This window comes from Crocuta crocuta, unplaced genomic scaffold, assembly GCF_008692635.1.
Source record: "Crocuta crocuta isolate KB4526 unplaced genomic scaffold, BGI_CrCroc_1.0 scaffold301, whole genome shotgun sequence".
Lineage (NCBI taxonomy): Eukaryota > Metazoa > Chordata > Mammalia > Carnivora > Hyaenidae > Crocuta > Crocuta crocuta.
In genome coordinates, this window is record NW_027527544.1 from 2,194,199 (window position 1) to 2,200,631 (window position 6,433).

A 6,433-nucleotide genomic window follows, 5' to 3' on the forward strand; every position below is an offset into this window, starting at 1 on the left:
ATGGCATTTAGCAATGGCTGGTATTCTGTTTGCTTCGGATGATACTTAACAGTCCAGCGGTTAGGAGATGGAAAATAATTAGTCCGTCTAGCCGGGAGATTGGGTGATAAAAGGAAACTGGGCTGCTGATTAAATTGTTTATTTAAGCTCAAGTTTAGCTATGTTTTTCAGCATAGTGTGCTGTAGGAAGAAGATGGGGGTCTGTCCTCACGGAGAGACACCCCCGGGGTGGCCATCGTCCCCACGCCTGCTCACTCCTACAGCTGCCTCGCCGCGGCTCTGCCGTGCCTTCCTTTCCTCCTGGCTCCACACTGTGAGGGTTTTGTGATTGGGCAGAATGACAGAAGGGCACACAAGGCCTGGAGCCCGAGTCCCTTGAGCTCTGGTCTCGTGTTCTCTGTTTGTCTTGTGCTCCTCTAAGTGCGGGCCGCCCCGGGCAACACGTGTTCTGCCTGCTCCTCCTCCTGGCCCTTCTCTGCCTTCTTCTCGCCCTGGCTTATGAAATGGAAACCCGCTCCCTTTCTTCTCTTTTGTCACCGTTCCCCTTGATTCCTCCTTCTCGGCGTGAGAACACGTATCATTGATACATGATGCATAATGTCAATGCTCGGTTTGCCCATAGTTTGAATGTAGGCAAGCCCAACTTTCTGGGAAAGTGCTAGGCCTGCAAATTACGGCCCGCCGCACAAGTCCAGCCTGTGCCTGTTTTTGTAAATAAAGTTTTATTGGACACAGCCACGCTATAGCGGCAGCGCTGAGTAGTTGAAGCGGAAACCGCATGGCCTGCGAGGGCAACAATATTTACCCTCTGGCTCCCTACAGAGAAAGTTTGCCAAGCCCTGCACTAGGCAAAGATATTGCAAGCTGAATTCTACTTGAGGTCATTCCTGCCTCTACAGAGCCCTGGGCCTAACTTTTAGGCCTGCCCAATAATGAGAGACCTGTGCCATGTTTTCACTGAATGTTTCCGCTTTCACTCAGCGGATAAGAATTCAGGAAACATGTTGTAATCTGCTAACCAAACCATGATCAGTTTCTAAACTTTCACTTTTTAAAAATGTTTGTTTATTTATTTATTTATTTATTTATTTAGAGAGTGCAAGCAGGGGAAGAGAAGAGAGAATGGGAGAGAGAATCCCAAGCCAGCTCCACACGGTCAGCGCAAAGCCCATTGTGGGCCTCGATCCCGTGAACCACAAGATCATGACCTGAGCCGAGGTCAAGAGTCAGACGTTCAACCGACTGAGCCACCCAGGTGCCCCTCTAAACTTTAATTTTTGATATGCCGAAGGTTAGGAAACCTCAGATTCAGTTTCCTCTCCCACATTTTAAGCAGATGGTAATTTTTTAGAGTGGTTTTAGATTCACAGCAAAATGGAGAAGGTACCGTGATTTCCCAAATACCCCCTGCCCCAGCACCAGGACAGCCTCCCCCTTACCAACATCCCCACCGGAGTGTACATTTGCTACAACTTATGACCTACACGGGCACATCGTTATCACCCGGTGTCCCTAGGTTGCATTAGGGTTCACCCTTGCTGTTGGACATTCTATGGGTTTGGACAAATGTACAGTGACATGTATCCACCGTCATAATATCATGCAGACTATTTTCACTGCCCTAAAAATCTTCTGTATTTTCACCTGTGCTTCCCTCCCCGACCTCCCCAGCTCCCCCACAACCTCTCATCTTTTCACTTTCTCCGGGGTCCTGCCTTTCCCAGAATGCCACATGCTTGGAATCAAGCAGTAGGTAGCCTTTTCAGACTGACTTCTTTCACTTCCTAACATGCCTCTGAGGTTCCTCCATGTCTTTTCATGGCTTGATATCTTATTTCTTCTTAGTGCTGAATCGTAGTCCATCGTCTGGATGGACCACGGTCGATTTATCCATTCACCTACCAAAGACATCTTGGTTGCTTCCACGCTTTGGCAGTTATGAATAACGCCGCTATATATGTCCGCCTGCAGGTTTTTGTGTGGACATGTGTCCTTTCCCACCTTTAAGCCTTCAGTGACTCCTCTTCCGCTGGTCAGACCATTGCAGCCATGTGGGCCCCTCCTGCTGGTCGACCTTTGCACCCTGGAGACTCCCTCCCTGAGATCGAAACAGCCTTGCTCTGCTCAAGACACGCACATGCTGCAGCTGAAGGGAAGCCAGAATGTGTGACCCCAAGATACGCCTCTTTGGCATAAGGATTCCTTTAGGCTGATTATCTTTAAGGAACAGCAGAGATGGGAAAAACTCTGGAAATCGAGTAGAAGTTACCCTTTTGTAGGAGAAAATTACATGTATAAGGGAACTCTCCATTTTGTAAGCGTGTCTCCCTCTCTGTACCAGGAAGAGAAGGATGACACATTTCTAGAAACTCTATTCAGTGGAGAAGGCAATGACCTAAATCTGTAAAACAAACTTACTCTTGAGTACTGTGCTTTTCTCGATGATAGCCTCCCATGACTGGCCTCCCCTGCCCCAGGATCTTCTTTCGTCTTTAGCTGGAGATGGTATTTAAGGGGGTGGCTTGGGCCATTTTGGAGTTATTCAGTTTTCCTGGGTCTCTCCCATGTCTACAGGAGGTATGTGCATTATTAAACATCTATTTGTTTTTCTCCTGTTAGTCTTTTATTACAGGAGGATCTCAGTCAAGAACCTAGAAGGGTAGAGGGAAAGTGACTTTTCCTCTCCCTGCGGACATACATCTCACAAGGCACAAGTCTTCAGGACCATACCCTCATTCAGTATTACACCAGCTCTGTCCCACAATAACTAAAAGTTTGTTCTATCAAGAGGTACTGGGAATTAAGGCATTCCTTCTGGCATTTTCCTTCCCTTCCATGGGAGCCTCTAGCTTTATATTTTGTTGATGATCTCCTAAACTCAAGGAATTTCAGAGAAGATCCATCCAGTCCCCTTCTCTTTAACCGCCATGGTTTTGCCCCTCTTCATTTCTTTGGTCACAAATGAGTCTTTCTATACACGTAAATTTTTTTTCCAGTTTCTTTCTTGCATTTATATCTCTTTGTCTCCATGCATATGGGTCTCCTACCCGCCCCCTGCCCCACCCCCGCAGTACCTAGGAATAGAGTCTGCCCAGAGCATGTTTTACAGAGAGCTCTTCATGGCTTATAGTGCTCACATTAATTCATGGAGAGAGATTTTCATCAGGTGGTGTCGGAGTTTTCTGGAATCACCAGGAAGCTGAACTCCTAGAGAAAATGTTTGGGTCCAGATTGTTAATTGAACTGTGTGCAGCCTAAAAATCTTTCTGCAACCTTCTGGGGCTTCTCAGCCTGATTACTAGACACAGAGCACGGGCTTTGTCACCTGCTGCCACTGCCTCAGCAGGTGACTGGTGTGAGTCCAGCAGCACGCTGGATCTGAGGTTCACGACCTGGGAAGACAGATGATAATGTCTCACTCCTGCAGCCTGATGAGAAGGTGGTCAATGAGTCTGTGTGAGTGCCCACAGTACGTGGGGTTCCTGTGAGGTTCAGGCTGAGAGCCCGGATTATGAGGGTTTTGTGATTGGGCAGAAAGACAGAAGGACACACAAGGCCTAGAGCCACGCCTTCCTTTCCTGTGGGGACTCCCGACATTGCAATTGCATCTGGGCTCTCTTGGCCGCTCGTCCAGTGATGAGAGAAAAGAAACTGTTACTGTACCATGGATGCTCCCAACAGTTCCCCTTCGGGCCAAGCCCTAGATGCTGGGAGTGAGGAAGCCGAGGCCAGAGGTCAAAGTCAGCGTGGCGGCTTTGTACTCTAGTAGCTAAGCCAGAACTATGTTTCACAGAATTCTTGTCTTTTCCCTTTCTGGTCAGGGTTGGCCAGGGAAGAAATTTGTGCGAGATGTGGGAGGTGGAAGCGAAGGGACAGCCGTTTTGATGGTCCGACCATCGGAGTAGGGCAGGGACCGTCGCAGCTCACTCGTGTCACCCATCGGCTCTCTCGCCATGTTGGTGTGGGTGGCAAGCTGGGCCCGCAGCCCCTCCAGAGCCCCCCAGCTCCCCAACTTAGCTTCTCAGAGCACCGGGGCTGTGTGTCCCCTGCCTCAGTGAAGTTGGAGGCTGCGAGAAACTGAGAAGGTTCCCATCTGTGCAGCTGGGCTCTGGTTTGTCCTTGGTCTCCCCCACTTCATGTCCATCTGTCCCTCCTGACTGCCCGCCCTGCTGTCTTTAGGCTCCATACAGCCCACCCACACCCTGCTTAACAGGTCCCCAAACCGTGGAACATTCTGCCCCATCACAGGTCCCTCATTCCATAGCCTTGGACCTTCTGACCTTAGAGGCTCCGTCTGCATGTTGCAATGCCCGTGTCGATAAATGGCAAAAAGCAAACAGAGGGGTTCCAACCAAGGAAATCCTCAGGGCATCGAGCCAAGAATTTGTCATCAAAATGCTTGGGCTACCGCTGACCCACATCTTACCCTGTGGAGGGTAGACCCCGATTGGATCACTCTTTGAGCCAGGGCAGTGTCCATAACTGTGATAGATACCAAATTAATCCTAGGTGCTTGGCCAAGAGATTCTGAGCGAAATCAGATGAGTCCGGGACACAACTCGGTCTCTCTGGAGACTTCTCTACTCTCTGTGCGGGACAGGTAGTGGGGAAGGTCAGCAAACATTTATTGAATCACCCAGTGTACGGTGACACCATTTGCAGGGGACCTAGGGGGTGAGGGATGGGGAGGGACGCTTTCAAAGCACCCTCCCTCTTTCTACACGTCTGTCTCCAGGATGCCTCCATCCACAAACTGAAGTGTTGGGAGGTTTGAAGTCCAGGAAGTCAGGGGGTGGGCCTTCACCCCTAGTTGGTTAGTAATTAAACAGGACCATATCGGAAACTAGTTGTTAGTTGATGGAGAAGCAAGGAATCCCATAGATCCCCCAGAGGTGGCTACTGAGATGGGTACCCCACAGAGCAGGCTGAGGAGGTGGCTGGAGCACTGGCGAGGACGCCCTGTGACTCTCCATGGCACTCAGGATCCGCAGACACCCTTCGTGTTTCCATTCCAGCTCCACTGGCTCCCATGGTGCACTCTGCCTCTTCCAGCCCTGCTTCTACCTCAGGACATTTGCACTCGCTGTCCCCTCTACCTGGGACCCCTTCCCTCAGAGCCCTTCCTGGAAGGGCTCACTCCTTCACCCCTTCTCATCTTCGCTCAAAAGTCACTTCCCCTTGGTGAGGCCTGGCCTGCCCACCCTACCGCAAGAGCACAGCCCTCCCTCGTTCTCCACCCCCCCGGGATGTACTCTTGCTCTGATGCGTGTCACCCACTCACATGCGGCTGAGCTTCCTAATCCGAGTGGAAGCTTCGGGACAGACGGAGACTTGTCCTGTTTGGACAGCGGTGGATCCCCAACGGTGGCTCACCGTGGGCGCTCATTAGGGCGTCCGTCTCGCCTCACTCCACAGGGCGCTGTCAGCCTTAGAGTGGCACTGACATGTCCCGAAACACAGCCCCGGGGACCCGGGTGGGAAGAGGTGCGTGCGGTGCAGTGCAGCGGTACAAAGCCCAGTGTTTGTCGAAAGGAGGCCCTGGCCTCCACTCCCTGCTTACCTTCACGACCCCCTGGCCTCTCTCACATCGTTTCAGCGGCTCCGAATTCTGCAGCTCTAGTTCAACCTTCCCCGTGTCGGGAAGGTGCAGCCGGCACGAGGAAGCGGGCTGATTTTGTTTGTTCGTGGCTTATGTTCCAACTTTGACATCTTATTTCAGAGCGATGTGAGAGAGGCACTTGATAAGCCGCCCGCAGCCGTTTCTCCTAAGGGGTCTGCCGAAAACTGCGTGGGATTTCAGGGTCTGGTTTTCTTCGCCTTCTTCAGGTAGGCTTGTTTATAAGGAGGAAACATTTGTGCCGCTCAGCAGGTTTGAGAGACCCGGTGGGAATGGCTGTTTATTTGTCTTTTGATCACAAAGCCTGGGGTTTGGCTCCAAGGCTGAAAGATCTTGAGGCCTCTTTATCTCCTCCCCTGGAGACTCGACTCTCTCCTCTGACATTCCTTGGGCCCCGGGAGTGGTTGGGGACTACGGGAGGGGCTCTTGCAGGTGGACAAAGATTCCCCAGCTGGCCTCCTCTGCGTAGCTGTCCTTAGTCTGACCTCCCACCAGGGACTGTGATTCCTTCAGAGAATGGCTCCAGAGCCTCACCTCTCCCTCCCCCTTTGTCTTACTAACAACCTAAAGGAAGGGAAAAGCGAGCTGCTCACCCTGAAAAAAAAAACATAGGCACATAAACNACAAAACAAAAAGACAAGCACACACACGCACAAAAACCAATGAACACTTATTTTGGGGAGCGAGCCTTTTGTGTTTTATGCCACATCTTATCACTTGCCTTTAGGGGACCTGGGGACCCAAACGAGGGGAAGGGTAGCAGTGTGCAATTCACTCATCATATCCATGACCTGGCACCCTGCAGAGGGGCAGGGG

The 6,433-nt window shown here is 51.1% G+C and overlaps 1 long non-coding RNA gene across 1 annotated transcript in view; it reads left to right on the top strand.

Annotated features, from left to right (window-relative positions):
- The first annotated feature begins 1,099 nt into the window (after positions 1–1,099).
- The window catches only part of LOC144232445 (uncharacterized), a 6,922-nt gene continuing 1,588 nt past the window's right edge, over positions 1,100–6,433 (top strand). Inside the window, exons 1-2 of the long non-coding RNA XR_013335395.1 lie at positions 1,100–1,255; positions 5,720–5,826. This is a non-coding gene — a long non-coding RNA (uncharacterized LOC144232445). The remainder of the gene's footprint in view (positions 1,256–5,719; positions 5,827–6,433) is intronic.